The sequence below is a fragment of the Musca domestica genome, unplaced genomic scaffold, assembly GCF_030504385.1.
Source record: "Musca domestica strain aabys unplaced genomic scaffold, Musca_domestica.polishedcontigs.V.1.1 483, whole genome shotgun sequence".
Classification (NCBI taxonomy): Eukaryota; Metazoa; Arthropoda; class Insecta; order Diptera; family Muscidae; genus Musca; species Musca domestica.
Window position 1 is genome coordinate 150,088 of NW_026712341.1, and position 19,511 is coordinate 169,598.

The 19,511-nt window shown below is 35.3% G+C and overlaps 1 long non-coding RNA gene across 1 annotated transcript; it reads left to right on the top strand.

Annotated features, from left to right (window-relative positions):
• Positions 1 to 1,444: 1,444 nt before the first annotated feature.
• Positions 1,445 to 2,330, top strand: LOC131804750 (uncharacterized). The gene is made up of 3 exons (XR_009343257.1): positions 1,445 to 1,942; positions 1,998 to 2,155; positions 2,223 to 2,330. It is a non-coding gene; the product is annotated as an uncharacterized LOC131804750 (long non-coding RNA).
• The last annotated feature ends 17,181 nt before the right edge of the window (positions 2,331 to 19,511 follow it).

The following is a 19,511-nucleotide window of genomic DNA, read 5'->3' on the forward strand; positions in this document are numbered from 1 at the left end:
TATTTTTTAATGTTATTTGGTACTAGAGGTACAGAAGTATCCGTCAAATTTGTTGAAAATTGATTCAGATTTGGATATATTTCCCAAATTGTGACTACTCTACTTGAAGTTCGTAATGGATACTACAGGCTATGACAAAACTGTCTGCGCAGGTCCACGTCTTCGTATAGCCCGAATATAACGGTACCTCCTTGTATTCGGTATTTTGATGATTTTAGCGACATTATTCACCGGATTTAAAGTTCGTAATGGATGCTACAGCCTATGACAGAAAATTGTCTGTGCAGGTCCTCGTCTTCGTATAGCCCTCATGATACGCATTAGAATAAGGTTCATAGCTATTTGTTACGGGAGAGCTACTTTATATGCATGGTGGGGTAGGGTATCATATAGTCGGCCCCGCCCGACTTTTAACCTTTCCTAATTGGGTTGAAAGCTGTAAGATCTTTAGGGACTAACATGTAAGAATGTGTTTATGTTATCATAAGACCTCTGATTAACCTCACTCAACATTTTATGTGTAATAGTGCCTTGGTATCCTTGACTTCAATTTCGCTATCATCTATTGAAACAATCCATATTTCATAACCCATCGTTAATACGGAAACATAATTCCTCTTTATCCTACATAGATAATATAAAGAATTTAATTAATTATTATTCTAAGACTTCAAGGAAGACTTCAAACTGTGCCAGCAATAATATCCTTGTACCATGTCCATGTGGATATTTGCTGATAAGGAATTGAAAATATGTGTGTATATTCCTGGTGCTAAATGAAGAAAATAAGCCTCAGCCTTCTTAAATGCAATCAAGGACTTAGGTGGGTAAACAATAATAATAACAACATGAAATTGCACTTAGAATGGATCAAAATTGTTTTTATTTATACTGAGATGCTATTAACAATAAAACTGTCATTGTTATAAACAAAGAATGTTCAATTTAATTATAATAATGACACCCCCCCCCCCCCCCCTCCCTCCTTCCTTAAGTTATAATGCAAAGATGGCTGTACCTTGAAAATTTCCTTTAAGTGCACGATGACAGATTATGCCCTGATGCAGGAGACAATAGCATTTGGTTGCCGAGTTCAAGGTTCTCGGTTAAAAGTTGAAAGTGATGCCCGGTAATTTTGTGCAAGAAAACTAAGTGAATATAATTGTTTCCAGTTGGCTTGCACCATACAGTGGCAGAGAGTCTGGTGACATTAGGAGTACAAACGACATTTGTTAAACGAAGAACAGATCTCTCTGTGTGCTCTGCTTGTTGGTAACCTTGGAAAAGCGAACAAACGCACTCCATGCACACACCTTTGTTCTCGTTTGCCCACAATATATACTGTGTAGAGTGTACTTAGCCAAGATGTGTTGAAAGTAGTGGAAATGACGCTGACTTCATCGCCTGCTACTACCCAGCTAACAATTTTTTCCGAGGGCTCTGATATCCGATTTTTTGTCGAGATTTTCTGTCGTTTCTTCAGAAAAGTTTCAGAGTAATCTGCACATACTCGTTTCTTTTGTTTTGTTTGAAAAAAACAAAGCTAAAGAGAAAAAAAAAAAAACAGCGTATACAGAGAGTTAACTCTTTTTTGGCGAGAATTTCTAATGTTACTCCAGAAAAGTTTCCGAGTAATCTGCACATACTCGTTTCTTTTGTTTTGAAAAAAAAAAAAAAAAAAAAAAAACACAAAAATAGTGACATTAGCAGAGAGTTAACTTTTTTCTGTTGAGATTTATTTTACCGTTCCTTTCGAAAAGTTTCCGAGTACTCTGCACATGCTCGGTTGAAATTATTTGAAGAATTTTGTGTATACAACTTTTTTGTTTTTTTGATTATAATCAGTTTGTCGTCAGAATTTGAACGGAGCACGAGTGCAGTGTGTTGCAGTGAAAAGTTAAAATGAAAATTAAAGGAAGATTTGGTCCTTCAGTACCTTATGGTAAGTAAGCACCTTTCTACAATTACTATTTTTATTAATATCTTGAATTGTTTAGCTACGCCGTTTAAAAAATCAACGCCATGACAATGTAAACACTTTTACATATGAAAATTTTAAACTTATTTTTCAAACTGGCGAGGTCAACGTTTTCGTGGCACGAAATGTACCAAAATACAGCTGTAAAGGACATCTAATTTATTAGGCTCGTTAAAGGTTTGTATCCTTGTGTTTTAAACTCTTTGATAATGTAAATAATATTTTTTTCATTTTTATTACTTAGATGCGGCATTGGAACATATTCCGGAAACTATGGGAAGTGCCATATAAACCCATATAAAACATTTCTTCAAATCGGCTAGAGATAGGCTTAACAAACCTTAAGCTGGGCGAATAAGCCAGCCGATGACTTGAGCCAGCCAAATATGCGCTTTATATATTTCCACCCTTAATTATATTGATTTACATTGAATTGCAACTTTTTATGTTTTTTATATATTAATTTCCGTATTCCTTATATTTTACAAAAAAAAAAACTGAATACAAATGTTCTGTCATTAAATTGAAAAATACAAACATAAACAATTATCTAAAAACTAGATAAAGTTTTATTATTTCTTTATGTTTTTCGATTACAACTATAAAATAAATGTAGATTTTTTTGCGAATTTCGTATCAAACATCCTATTATTTTCCGATTTTCGAATGAATTATTCGAATTTTTCCCGATTTTCGGATAAAACTATAGAATAAATTCAGATTTTTTTCCGAATTTCGAATCAAACATCCGAAAATTTCACACAATTTTTTTCCGATTTCTTTCCGAATTCGACATCAGAGTCGGAAACTTGTGCAGAGTTTTTTTCCGAATTCGGAAGAAAATCGGAAAAAATGTTTGCTGGGTAGGAACACATTCACACACACACACACACACACCCGCACAAACAATGCCTGCCGGCTTGCCTCAATTGCATTCAAAGACCGACCACACCACACCACCCCCAGCATCAAACATTTAACGCAAGCTTTGGCTGTTGTGGCATAACTCTGTTTAACCACTGTCATGACATCTGTTTGGTCTATGCACTGACAATGCTAACAATTGTCTCCCAAACACACACACACACATACGCATACATACACACAAAAGCCCACACTCACATGCATTCACAAACACCACTTATGTACATTAATGTAGTGAACAGCAGTAGTGTCACATGTGATAAAGGCATAAAAGCGGCCAAGGTATAATAACATTGTCTAATACTGCCCGGGGTGAACAACATGTGGCACTCGGCTTGAATGGAGAATATTGGGTATTTTTGTTAATTTTTAATACATAATTTCACAAGACGATATATCCATAGAAATGAATTTTATTAAAGAACTATAGCAACGCGGGTTTTTATACCCTCCATCATACATAGTATTGAGTTTTGATCGCCGGCGTAAAATTCTGAGACTATTTAGCCCTGTTCGTCCGTCCGCCTGTTGTATTCACGCTAGAGTCAAAACGAATTAAGATAGCTTAAATTTTTGCACAGATAAGTCTTTTGTCTGCACGCAGGTTAAATTCGAAGTTGGACTGTATCGGTCCACGATATCGTATATCTCCCATATTAGGGTACCTCTCGATATTCGGTATTTTGATGATTTTAGCTACATTTTTCAGTGGATTTGTCTGAAAATCCACATAATTAGGAACATTTTTCACCGAAACGTCTGTTTGAAGTTCGTAATGGTTCTACAGCCTATCACAAAAAATTGCGTATGCAGGTACAGATTTCCGAATACCTCCTTATTGGGCATTTTGATTAGCGGCATTATTTACCGGAATTGTTTCAAATTTCGTATTTGAAGTTCATAATGGGTACTATAGCCTATGACATAAAATTTTCTATGTAGGTCCAGGTCTTTGTTTAGCTCCCATACAATGGTACCCCCGATATTCCGTATTTTAATGATTTTAGGTGTATATTTAGAGTTCTATGACAGAAAATTATTTATGCAGGTCCAAGTCTTCGTATAGGCCCCATATATCAGTGCCTCCCTATATTCGGTATTTTGACGATTTTAAGTACAATATTCAGCGAAATTGTTAGAAATTTTTTATTTGAAGTTCCTAATAGATACTACAGCCTGTGGCATACCACCCACTATCGTAATTGCCAAAAATCCATTGGGGCTTATATTATCTATTTGGTGCACAATAAACCTGAAATCGGATAAAAATATATATGGGAGCTATATGCTAATCTGATCCGATCTCGATAGAATTTGACAAACATATTTTGAAGCAGTATCTGCTGTCCGGTACCACATATTATTCTTCTGGAGGGCATATTACGTATGTGAGGGTAACATGGTAGCTATAGCTACATATATCTGAACCAATTTCGTTCAAATTTGATTTAATTGCTTCTAGACTGAATTCAGTGTGATGTACCGAAATGAAGGTCATTCTGACTTATATAAGCCATTTGGTGCACAATTAATTCAAAATCGGTTATACCTGATCCGATTATCACCAATTTCAATAGGGTTCGTCCTTGGGCCAAACAATTATTGTTTGCCAAATTTCATATCAATCGGATAATAAATACAAACTGCATTTTCTTCACAAGAACGGACGGACGGACTGACATGCATAAATCGACTCAGTGAGTGATTCTATGGAGATCCTCAAAAGTAATACCCATAATACCCTTACCACTATGTGCAGTAGAATATAAAAAACGTCTACCCAGAGAAGGCATGAAGGAGATTTCACTCCATAAAAGATCTAAGAAAGGTATTTCAATCCTAAAGGACCTGTAGAAGGTTTCTTATGCTTAGAAGACTTGTAGAATTTTTCGATGCCTGTAAGATGTGAAGAAGATTTGTTATCCCTCGGAGACCCAGAGAAGGTCTTCTATTCCTAGAAGACCTGTAGAAGGTATTTTACCCATAGGAGACCTTTAGAAGGTCTATCACTGGAAGAACTATAGAAGGCCTTCTATTTCTACGATCCGTATGTCCGTCTGTGGTAATCAATCTAGCTTCCGAACGAAATGAAGCAGCTTGATAAAAATTTGCTCAACGTTTGGTATTGAAAATAGGTCATGTAGGTCCACGTTTTGGTATAGAATCCATATTATGGTACATGACTATTTTCGGCATTTTGATGATTTAAACAACATTATTCACCGGAATTGTTTCCAATTTGATGTTTCAAGTTCGTAATGAACACTACAGCCTAAGACAGAAAATTGTCTGTGCATATAACGATACCTCCCGATAGTCGGTATTTTGATGATTTTAGCGATATTAATCGGTATTGTTTCAAATTTGGTGTTTCAAGTTCGTAATGAACACTACAGCCTAAGACAGAAAATTGTCTGTGCAGGTCCACGTCTTCGTATAGCCCTCATATAACGGCACCTCCTGTTATTCCGTATTTTGATGACATGGTATTTGAAGTTCGTAATGGATACTACCGCCTACGATAGATAAGTGGCTGTACTTCTTTCATTTTATTGTTGATAGTCATTTTCGATCGGTTTTTTTTGTGATCAAGGTAAAGAATTATTAGTTTTTAGAAAATTTACCCACATATAACGGTATCTACATATAATCGGCATTTTGTTATTTATTTAGCGATAGTATTCACCTAATTTTTTTCAAGTTTCGCATTTGAATATTCTAATGGCTTGTGACAAAATTTGCAGGTTCACGTCGTCGTATAGACCATAATATAATGGCTACATTCGGTATTTTTAAGATTTAAAAAGAATTTTGAACGGATTTTTTTTTTTGTTTGAAAATTTCCAAATTTCTGCTATAAAGGTCACAAATAGTTTGTGTGAAAAAATTCCAAAATTTCCATTCCACCGAAATGCTGAAAACAACTTACAGGCGATATCCAAAATACACAAAAAGGAGAACTTCTGGTTTTTTACGCTGATTTCGTTGACGAATAATTTATTTTATTTTATTTTTTTTTTTTTTTTTTTTTTGAAAATTGCTAAATTCGTTCTTAATTCGGTGGAGGGTACTTAAATGTTTTATTTTTAATTTTTTTTATAATTCTAAATCTAATTATCTTCTGTATCTGACATTTAATTGTCAAACAACTTCGAAACATATATTCAAATTGGCAGTAAGAACTGCGAAATATCTCGATATATCAGTTCTTAATGTGCTTCATAAATCATACCATTTGTTAATTGCAAAAAAAAAATCGCATAGCAAATCCTTCACTGGCTTAACGGGTGCAATTCTGCATTGAAAAGCCTAGATCATGAATAATTAATGCTTCCGTTATTTTATTGTTTTTATTTTTCTTCCTACATCCGTGTAGTTTTCTAATTTATTATACGGATTTGTGATTTTTCATCTAAGCCCTGGGCTTAACTTATGACAGAAGATAATGCGACTTGAAAGTATGGCGATTTGGCCCGCCATCTCAAAAACAAATGGCAGCCAGCATATTCATACGTACATGTGGAGTTAGGACACTTTGTTTATGAGTGGGTGTGAGTGAAGGAGAGAAAAAAAAACATGGAGACACATTTGTAATTGAGTAGACAGGCTCCAATACGATTTTATATTTTCTAGGTAAATAATTGAAACACCTGGCATGGCAATTTCTTGAAAATATTGCATTTTTTTCTTGGATATTTTTTAGGATTTTGAGAGGTTATTTAAATTCGATGCGCTTTTTCATGTGACGTGAGGCCCCCTAATACTCCACGGCCACATAATAATGGCTAGAACTCAGCTCTAAGCATAGTGTGAAAGTAGTATCTGTACAAAGTGGTTCGTTCGTTGTTCGCCAAATGCTTTGTTGCATACTTGATCTCCAGCGTCTCTCAACATATGTAGGTAAGCGCACAATTCGTAGAATACAAACGCGTACAAACATAATATACACTTTTGTGTGACTATGTAGGCTCAACATTGACCCATGGTCATTGGACACGCTGTAAAAGCAGAGAAGCACTCTTGCACACATACACACACACACTCAACCATCCACATACATTTGTAGTCAGAGGGAAATACAAATGTTTACCTTTGCATCCTTTTAAGAATTGAAATTGAATTTTAAGTATTTATGACCACAACATAAACATGGACACACTTACACACAATGGCCCATGTGTACGGGTGTATGTGTGTGTGTTTGTGTGTTCACATATAGAAAATGTCTGTACGCATGGTAAACGTTTACCGGACACTAGCCACGATGTGGTCAATGCAAAAGCTCACACACACACACAGCGAGCCATACTTTGGTTACATTTACCACTACCAACAAAAAAAGGTAATAAAACGCGAAAGTACATTACTTATACAAACACACAAGCGGACATGCTACATGCATAGTAGTAGCCATTTACATTTACGAACAAACAGCCAGAATTCAGAAACAGAATAAAATATAGTACCGCACAAACACAAATAAACAAAACCAGAAAATTCAAGAGAGAGAGAAAGAAAACAACGATTAAAAAAAAGAAAGAAACGGCAATGGTGAAATAAAACACGATGGATGTATTTTGTTCAAAACAAACACAAACGACGCTACACAAGAAAATAAAGATGGTAAAGCGAAATGGAAAAAAGTTTGCTCTTCTTTGGCACTTTGGCACCAAGCATACGACATATGTGCCATGCAGCGGTGCAAGGTCATTTTCATTAATTTCTCAAAAATTGAGAGAAAAATCTTTTTGAATCTAATTTGGCGAGAAATTGAAAGAAAAATCTTTTAACTTGTCTCCGAGGAAAAGCAAAGATGATATTTATACCCTACAACACTAGGTGTTGGGGGTATTATAAGTTTGATTGGGCCAGAATTTATGTAACACCTCGAAATATTGGTTTCCCATATAGGAAAGTATATATGGATCTTCCTAGCTCGCCGAGCTGAGTCGATCTAGCTAGCTCCGTCCGTCCGTCTGCCCGTCTGTCCATGTTAATTTGTAATCACGCTACAGGTCGCAATTATGGCCCGATCCTTACGAAATTTCGCACGAAGGTGGGGTTAGGTTCAGAATAGAAGCCTATTTCTTTTGGAGATGATCGCCAAATGTTTAGGGGTTGAAATGGACCAAATACTGAAAAAATGTCGTATTTTGCAGTAGCTATACAGGTCGCAATTATAGACCAATCGCATGTAGCTAGAGTTTAGGGAAGGGAAGAAGCCTACCAATTTGGGTTGTCATCGGATAATATTTAGCGGGTAAAATAGACCATATCTTTTGAGTTGAAAAAAATTCAAAATTTTTCATTAAACCGCGAATATTTTAAATCCCGGCGAAATCACAAAGCCATGACAAGGTTACTTCTGACCTTTACATTGATGTTAACATCCAACAAATCGGATATATAGAGAAATATGTGCGATATATATGTTTATCAAAGAAGATATGCTTGAAAAATCACTTATATGTCGAGAACGGCTGAACTGATTTCGACAGTTCTCATTAATTCAGAATGGCCTCTTGGCAGGAAAGAAAAAACATCTAAAAATTCACAAATAGAGGAAAGACGCACTTCTGACTATTTGGTTAACGCTGTTTTCGTTCATGAATATAGTCAAATGTCTGTATCTCATATAGATGCGTTTCAGTCGAAAACCAATAATGAATGTTAATCTTTTGCCACTTTTGAGAGATTATAGGTCTTTGGGAAATATTGGTTCCAGATCTAGGAAGACCATTTACGTGCAACATCTGCCAATAAATTGGAAATGAGCAAATTAGTTAAAGTTGCTATTATTCGAAAATTAGAGAACGAAACCTGATGGTTTTCATTTATTATTTGTCACAATATCTTGCGGAATTCTTTCGAGTATCTCGCCTATGTAAACTGTATCGTTTATTATAGTGTTGTAGGGTATTCAACGGTCGGCCCCGCTCGACTGTAACCTTTGCTTACTTGTTTTTATTTTATGAGAGCCATGTAATGTTAAACTAAATTTATTTTATATTAATACTACATTTATATAAAAACAGTAACAGAGTTCTGGGATAAAAAAGGTTACAGCAGATGGTCCTTCAGGTGGTCCATTATATCCCATATATATTGTTCATCCGATTTGATATTTTTGTCGTCCGCAACCGTAATATGCACTCTGTAACAACAATATTTAGGGAAATATATCAAATACAGCTCAGAAATACCTTTGCTAAATTTTATCGAGATCGGTTCAGATATAGCTATAGCTTCAATATGTACTGTTTATTAGATTTGTCATATTTATTACCCACAGCCGTAATATGCACTCCATAAAAACGATATTCCGGGAAATATATCACATACAGCTCAGAAATATCTTTGCCAAATTTTATCGAGATCGGTTCCGATTTAGATATATCTCCCATATATATCTTTATCCGATTTCAAATTAATTGTGCACCAAATGGGCAATACAAGTCCGAATTTAAAAGATACACTTTGAACTTTAAATTGTAATTATAATCATAGCGTGTATGATTGAATTCTCTCATAAAAACTTTTAATTGTTATGCGGAGCTCTACTAAATTAGCAAAGTGGTGTAGGGTATCATAAAGTCGTCCCCGCCCGACTTTAAGACTTATTTTACTGGTTTCCATTTTAAATTGTAATATTTTCTTTTAAATTTTGAATGTCTTATAACTCAAGTATGGCTTATGAGATTTCAGCATGATCTCTTGGCAGAAAAGCACAAAATCTAGAAAAATCGCATGAACATACTCTAAAAAAGGGACATTTTTTGGTTACATTTTGTGACAAATTTTTTTGCGGGGTATTGTATGCAGGGCGCAATTGTTCTCACGGAATTTAGGATGGAGTTAAAGTTAGGGTCATAATAGAAGCCTATTGTTTTTGAAGATGATCACAAAATATTTAGGGCTTGAAATAGACCAACTTAAAATGGAACTGTAAATTTATCAGATTTTACAGTCCCTCATTGCAAAAATATGCTAATATGGGCCTTCAGTTTGGTATAGATCCCACAAAACCTTAAATTAAACATTTATGGGTCGGTAAGAGTCAAAAATCATGTTCCAAAAGTTTCAATATTGGACATATTTTTGGTATAGCCCACACATAACCGTGCTCCATAATTTGAGGAACCAAAAAAACCAAAGATTTTACTAAAGGTTTTCAGCAGACGTGGATGCAATTTACAATTTTGCAGTCTGAGTACAATATATATACCATTTTGAAACATCCCTGTGGGGAGATAAATCGGTTTAAAAGTAATTTAAAATTAGTTAGTTCTAAAATAACCACAATTAATATCCGATCGATTTAATTTTTATACTTTTTAACTGATTTATAGTCAAATAAAAAACTCAATTTTTTCAGAGATACTAAAAAAAAGGATTTTTGAATTAATTCAATTTATTTATTTATTTATTTTTTTTTTTTTTTTGTAACTGAGCGACTTTATTTTTAACAATAAAGTTCTTTCTTATCTATTTCTTTGAAGGAAGAGTACAATTTGTAGTTGCCAGTTGTAATGTTTTTTTTTTTTTTTTTTTTGTTAGACCATGAAAAGAATTGCTGAATGTGTATTCAGGACAGCAGGACCAGCTTCTATGTTGCATATGTCAACGAATTCTTATACCCTTCACCACATACATACATTTTTATTAAATTTTATTGAATAAAACAGAAAAAAAAAAATCGGAAATAGCATAAAATTTTAGAATAAGTTTAGATTTGTTCGAATTGGTCACCTTTGGCACGAATTATGACCTTCAAAGACAAAGGCCAATGAAACCGTCACACGCTGTCGCGGCGAAGCGCTTGCTTGAGGTGATTTTTTAGTGCCAACCTTGCTTTCCAAAATACTCCAGACGCAATAGTCCAACGGATTTTTGGGTGGCCATTGCGCGCTGGAAATGAAGCGAGAAACCTCATTTTGTAACCATTCTTGGATGGCGCATGCTGAGTGCGATGGTGCTTAGTCCTGTTGGAATGAATGTTTGCGTGCCGAAGGTTTTAATACACCCTCCAGAATATTTTCGCGGTAATATTCGGCATGTATTCTGATGCCACGGTCGATTAATACGAGCGGAGAGCGACCATCGGCTGTTATGGCGGTCCACACAATAACCATGGCCGGCGTTTGAGTTCTGGTGGCCAACCGAAGGTGCACATTTTCAGCTGACCTCTTTGGCAAGAAAACATGATCAGTTTGTTTGTTTACAAACGGCTGGACTACGAATTTGCTCTCTTCTGAAAGTTCTTGCACTTTTTGGAATTTTTATAGCTTTACCCCGAGTTCATTTTTCAATATTTGCCGAATGGAATATTGCTGGTTTCGACCAAGTCGCTTCTTTACTTTTCGAACCATTTCTGCTGATGTTGTTGTTTTCTTCCGTCCACTTAATCACGCTACAGTCTAAACAAATTAAGATAGGAAGCTAAAATTTTGCACCGATTTCTCTTTTCTTTGCAGGCAGGTCAAGTTCGCTTCAATGGGCTATATCGGTCCACGATATTGTATATCCACCCATGTAACGGTACCCCCCGATATTCGTTATTTTGATGATATTAGCCACGTTTTTCAATGCAATTGTCTGAAATTGAGGAGTTCATTTTGAGTTTTTACCCCCATACATAAATTTGTCTATATAGGTCCACAATATCGTATATCACCCCATATATCGGCACCTTCCGATATTAGGCATTTCAAAGATTTTAATAGAAGTTTTAATGGATTTTTTTTTTATAATTTTCTAATTCGTTCCAAATAGCCCGGCCGAACTTACTGCTTTTTTACTTGTTTAATGTACAGATTACATTTGTTTTCCGATTGAGATGCCATTATCCACAAATTTGTTGACCCTGGGAATTAATGTGACATGGTTCAAATTTAGATGTAGCTGCCATATATATACATCCGATTTCAATTTTATTGTGCGACATATGGCACATATAACCCAATTCAGTCTAGAAGCAAGTACATCAAATTTTGGTGAAAATCGGTTCAGATATAGCTCTAGGTCTGACATAAATCACACAGCAACGATATTTGGCGTCGGCTTTCAGATACTACATTCTAATACCGCTGCTTAACTTTGAAGATTTATTTTGCAATTATATCTCCATCCGATTTCACGGTGCACAATAACCAAAAGTGTAATAAAAGGTTGCATTTTGGTAAAATTTGGTTCAGACATAAGAGCCTCCTGCAAATTCAGAGGAAGTCGATATAGAGTTGAATATATCTTCAATATATTAGTTCCCTCTGATTCGAAGTTATAACTGCTCTAAAGCCATAATATGCATTCAGTAAAGGTTCCTATTTGGTACCACGTCTTTTACATAAATTCCTAATATGAACTTTTATTTATTACCGTTAGCTCTACTAAATATGCCCGACCTTTGACCTTCCTTTACTGGTTTAAATTTACGTTTCTAAATACCTTTTAGGTTTTTAATCTCACTATTGCAAAAGTCACTCAAAAAAAGTTCTAAACAAGGAAGCAAAGGCTATAGTCGTGCGGGACTGGCCATGTGATACCCTACAACACTACAATATGTTCGAAGCCCCCTTATATCTAAATCCTTTTTTGAAAAAAGATTTCGCTTTTGAAATAATGTTACCCTTAGGTTTTTGACCCTTAGAATTTGGCCAATATTTACGCACTTCGTAGTGTTGTTAAGTATTCAAAACTGTTTCACACGAAAGTTGTGGTCCATTTTAAAGCTAAATATAATCCAAAGGTCATTCAAAATGCTAGATTTCTTCCCTGTCCTTAACTCTCTTCTGATGCGAAATTCCGTGTCGATTAGTTTTCAATGTGGCCTATAGAGCGACGACAAAATTGAAAAAAAATAATTTTTTTTAGTCCATTTGAACCTCTAAATGTACATCTTTAGAACAATAGGCTTTAATTCTGACCTTAACCATACCCCCATGCAAAATTTCGTGAAAATGTGTTTTTGGTACATTTCAACCCCTAAATATCGTGCGGTCATCTCCAAAAACAATAGGGTTCTATTCTGACCCTAACCCCACCTCCATTTTCCATTTCGTGAGGACATACATAGCTAAATCGACTCGGCTCGGCGAGATAGGAAGATCCATATATACTTTCCTATGTGGGAAACCAATATTTCGAGGTGTTACACAATTTTTGGCCCAATCAAACATATAATACCCCCAACACATAGTGTTGTAGGGTATAAAAATATACTATTCTTGTATTCCCTCAAAAACGTTTAATTTAAGAAAAATCCACTATTTTGGTCCACAACAATTACGTAACTATCGAAACCATAAATATTTCCATACCAAAAAAAAAAAAAATATTTTTGTTTCAAGATTTTTAATTTTCTTGTATTTTTGGCTGTGTGATGATTTACATATGACATCAATTACTACCAGGCAAATGAACATTTATGACTTGAACCCAAAGTTGGAGTGAACATTTTTTTTCTTCTTAAACTCATTTATCACTGTCACATCGTGTAGAGCCAAGACTGTGCGGGGAAAATGTTGGCAGCAGGACCAGCTGACGAGGACGACGACACACGAGGCGAAAAAAGGACATGTTAAATGTAAACTTTTGGTAACACCAAAAGTAAATGTTGTAACATAAATGAGTAACATCTGATGAGCAGCAGCAGCAGTAGCAGCAGGCAGAAGCCTTGTGTCAACTTCTTCATTTCAAAATGATTAACAACAGTATATGTAAATGGGTTATCTCTTTGTATGCAAGAAACTACTCACACACATGAACATGCACACACACATACATACAATTTTGCGATAATGAAGTTTAAAAATTTTGACACATGGATTTTAAGGATTTTTTTTTGGTCAGGGAGAATTTATATATATTTTATAAATGTAAAAACTTTATATATTTTATAAGAAATACCAACTCGAATTTTAATCTATACAAAGCATAAGAAGATAAATTTGACTCTCCATTGAAGTGCAAGGCGTTAATTTTTCTTTCCAGAATTCATTGTGTTAATGGGAAACCGAAAAAATGCATCCCTTGAAATTGTATCCTTTTCAGAGATTCTCAGAAATAATCTTTTAATTTCCCAAATAAAGTGGTGTGATGTTAAAAATGGAACAATGTAAAAGGGAATAAAGTAAACGAAAGGATACTTCCCAGCATGATGTTATGTTGCACATACCACACCACCCAACATACTGACGCAACAGCCAACGTATGGGGCATTTATTTATGTATTATTCAAACTTTTCTTCTTATGCTTCTTCTCTCCCGCCGAATTTATTTTTAAAACTTGATCTTGTTAACATTTTGCATGGCGAAAGTGAAGGAAGGAAAAAATAATTGGCTTGACAATGTCATGCATCGTTCCTTGAAATATTTATATACATAGTTTGGCAATAACGGTCCGCTCCTTTTAGTACCACCCCATAAAAGTTCGAAATAAAATAAAATTTAATAAGATTTCATACCAAGCGAAAATTGACATTATTGGCACTCTTAATTATACAATATTTTGAATAAAGCAATAATAACTCTTGTAGAATGTGAAATCTCGAAAATTTTGAATAATATTAATTCCTGTAGATTATATAAAGCACATACAGCATGCTGTCTTAAAACAAATATTTTTGACAATAGTGGTTCATATGAGAAAAATTGATAAAGTCGGTACATTGTTTCAAGTACCTTTCCACATATGGTTACGATTTTAAAAAAAACTAGTAAAAAGCTTGACAGGGTCGAACTTTTAATTCCCCCCAGCAGCTTCCAAAATGTAATTCAATTGACAAATATCACTTTAATTTAAAATAAGTAAGCAATGTAATGTCATACAACACTACAATAAGTTGGAAGCCCCCTTATATCCAAATTCATTTTGGGAGATTTCTTCCCTGCCTTAATTCTCTCGATTGGTTTTCAATTGTGACCTGTAAGCGACTGCAAAGTCAGGAAATTTCATTTCATTGAAACCCTAACCCTACCCATTGTACAATTTCGTGTGGATTGGACGATAATTGCGACCTGTATATAATACCTTAAAACATAGTGTTGTGGGGTGCAAAAAACTTTAGAAAATATACAATTAACAAGTAAGCAAAAGCTATAGTCGTGCGGGGCCGACCATGTGATACCCTACAACACTACAATATGTTAGAAGCCCCCTTATGTCTAAATCCATTTTGTCAGATTTCGCTTTTGCCAATATTTGCGCAATTCGTCGTGCTGTTAGTTGTTGTTGTCCATTTTACAGCTAAATATAATCCAATGACAATACTTCTTCCGTGCCCTTAATTCTCCTCTTTTTTTGGCAGAAGTTCGCCTTTTGTGTATTTCGGATATGATCTGCAAGTAGTGTTGGTATTTTTTCACACAAAAGTAGTGGTCCATTCTACCCGCTGTTCTAAACTCTAATTTCATGAGAAATTTCGTGTCATTTGGTTTCTATTTGTGCAGCCGTTATGCCAAATCAGGAACATTTTTAGTTGTTGGTCCATTTCAACCCCTGAATATATTGCGGACATCCTTAAAAGCAATAGGCAAAATACTACAAAATCTAAATTACCATCATTATTGGCATCTTTTTATGCGATTTTCTAATATTTTATACTTTTATGCCGGGACGGCATTCTGAATTGACAACATTTGTCGATGTCGGTCTAGCCATACTTGAGATATAAGCACTCTAGCTAACATCCCCTTCCTTTCTATATATACATTGTATATATATCGCAATATACATCCGATATATTTACTATCGGCATCTACGTAACGGTCAGAGTTGACCTGTTCGTCTATTTGTGATTTCGCCGGGATTAAAAATATTCGCGGTTTAATAGAAAATTTGACTTTTATATAACACAAATGTTATGGTCTATTCCACCCATTAAATATTACCCGATGATCATCAAAATTGGAAGGCTTCTGCCCAGTCCTAAGCTCTAGCTCCATATTAACTTTCGCTTCGATTGGTCTATAATTGCGACCTGAAGAGCAGCTGTAAAATCATGAAAATTTTCAGTTTTTGGTCCATTTCAACCCCTAAATATTATGCGATCAATAGGGTTCTATTCTGGCTCTACCCCCACCGCCATTCTAAATTTCGTGAAGATCGGGCCATAATTGCGACATGTAGAGTGATTACAAATTAACATGGACAGACGGACGGACATACATAGCTAGATCGACTCAGCTCGGCGAGATAGGAAGATCTATATATACTTTCCTACGTGGGAAACCAATATTTCGAGGTGTTACATAATTTTTGGCCCAATCAAACTTATAATACCCCCAACACATAGTGCTGTAGGGGATAAATACCGCTTCCAGATCCAGAAAACGTGGATCTGTAAGAAAAGTTTATTACATAGGAAGTGTAACCCATTATGAAATCCAACTACCAAAATTTGAAACAATCCCGGTGAAAAATGCGAAAGAAAATTTTCATAAAGGTACAGTTATTTGGGCACTACATGGTGAGATAAAAAACTGCAAACAACTTCAGACTGCTGTCATTTAAGCCACTCATCCGACAGCTGTTAAAATTATTTCACTGACAGCTGATTATATTGTCTACAAGCGTACAAAAGCATTTTGGTGAGAATTTTCCAGAAAAAAGTTATTCGTAATGGAATTCAAGCGTGATAATGTAATTTCTTTATATTTGGCTGGAAAACCACAAGTGGCTATCGTTAGAGCTCTCCAGCATTTAAATTTGAATAAATCGTTTGTGTCTCGTACCATCGCTCGTTACCGTGATACTGGTAGTGTAGCCCGACGTCAAGGAAGTGGACGGAAGAAAACAGCAACATCAGCAGAAATGGTTCGAAAAGTAAAGAAGCAACTTGATAGAAACACGCTTTGAAATGGCCGAAAAATGGCTCATGAGCTGAACATATCGCAATATTCCATTGGGCAAATATTGAAAAATGAGCTCGGGGTAAAACAAATAAGTGCAAGATCTTTCACCGCAACAGAGGGAAAATAGACTCAAAAGAGCTCCTAAGAACTGCCGGATTTGAATTTCTCCGATGAGAAAACATTCGTTGTCCAGCTGTTTGTAAACAAACAAATGATCGTATTTACTTGCCAAAGAGGTCAGCTGAAAATGTGCAACTTCGGCTTCCCACCAGAACTCAAGCGCCGCCAAGGTGATGGCGTGTGCCACCATAACAGCCGATGATCGTTCTCCGCTCGTATAATCGACCATGACTTCAGACTAAATGTCGAATATTATAGCGAAAATGTTCTGGAGGGCTTTGGGCACGCAAACTTTTTGCCCGCAGACCTTGGACATTCCAACAGGACTCAGCATCATCGCATTCAGCATGCGCCACCCGAGAATGGTTTTTCGCTTCATTTCCAGCTTACAATGACCACCTAAATTTCCGGATACCAATCCGTTGGACTATTGTGTCTGGTGTATTTTGGAAAGCAAGGTTGACACTAAAAAATACCAAAGTGTCGATCACCTCAAGCGAGCGCTTCGTCGGGAATGGGCCAAAATACCGCAGAGCAACATTCGAGCAGCATGTGACGGTTTCATTGGTCGTTTGAAGGCCATAATTCGTGCCAAACTTATTTTAAAATTTGATGCTATTTCCGAATTTTGTGCTTTCATCAATTAACACAAAAATGAAAATTAAAAATTATGGCGTTTGACTTTGCTGCAGGTTTTTTATCTCATCCTGTTCACGGAGCACAATAAAATTGAAATCGGATGGAGGGTTCTTCCTTGGACCATATGGAAAATTTCATCTCAATCGGACAGTAAATGCGATGTGGACATTGTTTAACGTGTGGAAAATGAGATTTATTTTCTTTGATGGACTATAGCGAAATTTGATGAGTCAAACATTATTTTTCTTAAAAGATGCTTTGTAGGAAAATTGTGCACATAATTACATTCTTGGCGTTTAGGTAAGATTTAGATTTTCCAAAATTAGAATAATATATTCTGTCATGTTACGATCTCGAAATTCTTTATTTAGGTTACGTTGCGATATAAACGCCTATAGACGTGTTTTGAATTTTGCAGCTCGGTAAAATTTTATTGAATTTGTAAAAAAGAAAAAATTTAATGTTCTGAAACTTTTTTACCTTAATATCCATTTGAAGGAATTTTAAGCTTTTGGCAAACTATATTTATACCTTTCACAAATCATAATTTAAATATATGTGGATTTTTTCACAAAGTCTTGGCCGCCGTTTTATTTAAGTTGTGAAAAAGAGGTAGAGAGCGATAGCACCAGCCACAGAGCAGTATATTCTTCTCGTATGTCCTGAATTAAAGATCTTCCTTTAAAAAATACATTCACTTTCACAATATCCCATCTTGTATCAGTTACTGCAAACAAATACCAATACAAATAAAAGTAATTCAAGGAAGCACAGCATAAATCCCTTAAAACCGCAATTGCTTTCCAACATTTAACGAAATTGATTTCAACGCATTTGCCAAAACCAAACCCAAAGTAATAGCATTTAAATACAGCAGCAAAAACAAATCCAATGCCTTTAAATAGCTTCAGATTGAAAAACATTTATTTGTCTTAGTGTGTTTTTTCCACCAATCCAAGAATAAATCGTTCTCAATATATCACAAAAACTTGGGCTTCTTAACGATTTACTGGGTACACACACTTAAACGCACAAATGACGTCGACAAACTCTATTTACTTTTAGCCATCTGTCTGTTTGAGTTCTTCTTTTTACTCTACGTCATAAGCTCTTCTCATTCGCTCTCTCGTTTTGACGTAGCATATTTATTTATAAATAAACATTTCATTCACTTTATATGCGTACCCGCAAATTATGTCGTCTTATGCGTAAAAATACACCTGTGTTATTTTAGACAAAAAAGAAGAAGAAGATAATAATAAACAAACACATAGACAATCTGTCTGTCTGTCAGTTTGTAGCTTGTAATACTCCAAAAGAACTGCAATAAAATGTTCTATCGCTTTTTTCGTTCAATTGAGCAGCCAAAATTTTCTAATCCCCACCATAAGCAGTAAAACAAAATTGCTTTCATGAGACTTAAGAGGTTTTATTCGTCTACTCCCCTGTTTCTTGGTTCCATTTCATAACCCCCGATACTCAAGTTTCTAATACATTGCCAAAGCCGATATAATGATGATGATAATGTCAAAACATTTTTACAAAAATTTGGGAAAATTAATAAATTAGAGCGGATTTTTTGGGTGTGTTTCAAGTCATGGATTGTGGGAAATATGTGATAAAGACACACACTGTGCGAGAAAATTCCATTTTTTCTATAATTACAGGAAAATCTCAGTAGATTATGAAAGAAGAAGTAACAAGTAAAAATGTAGCTATGTTCGACCGGGGCGAACTTTAAATACCCTCTACTATTTGGAAGGGATTTGCAAAATATAATAACATTCTGCTGAAAAATGCCGCTATGATTTAAAAAATTCCGAATATCAGGTATTACGGTTATGTGGGGCTATACGAAAACCAGTGCCTTTACAGCAAATATTGGGAGGTTCCATATGGGGGCTATACAAAAGTGTGGGCTTGTACATGAAATTTTCTGTCATAGAAGGTAGTACCCATTACGAGCTCTAATTACTAAATTTTGAACAATTCCGTTGGA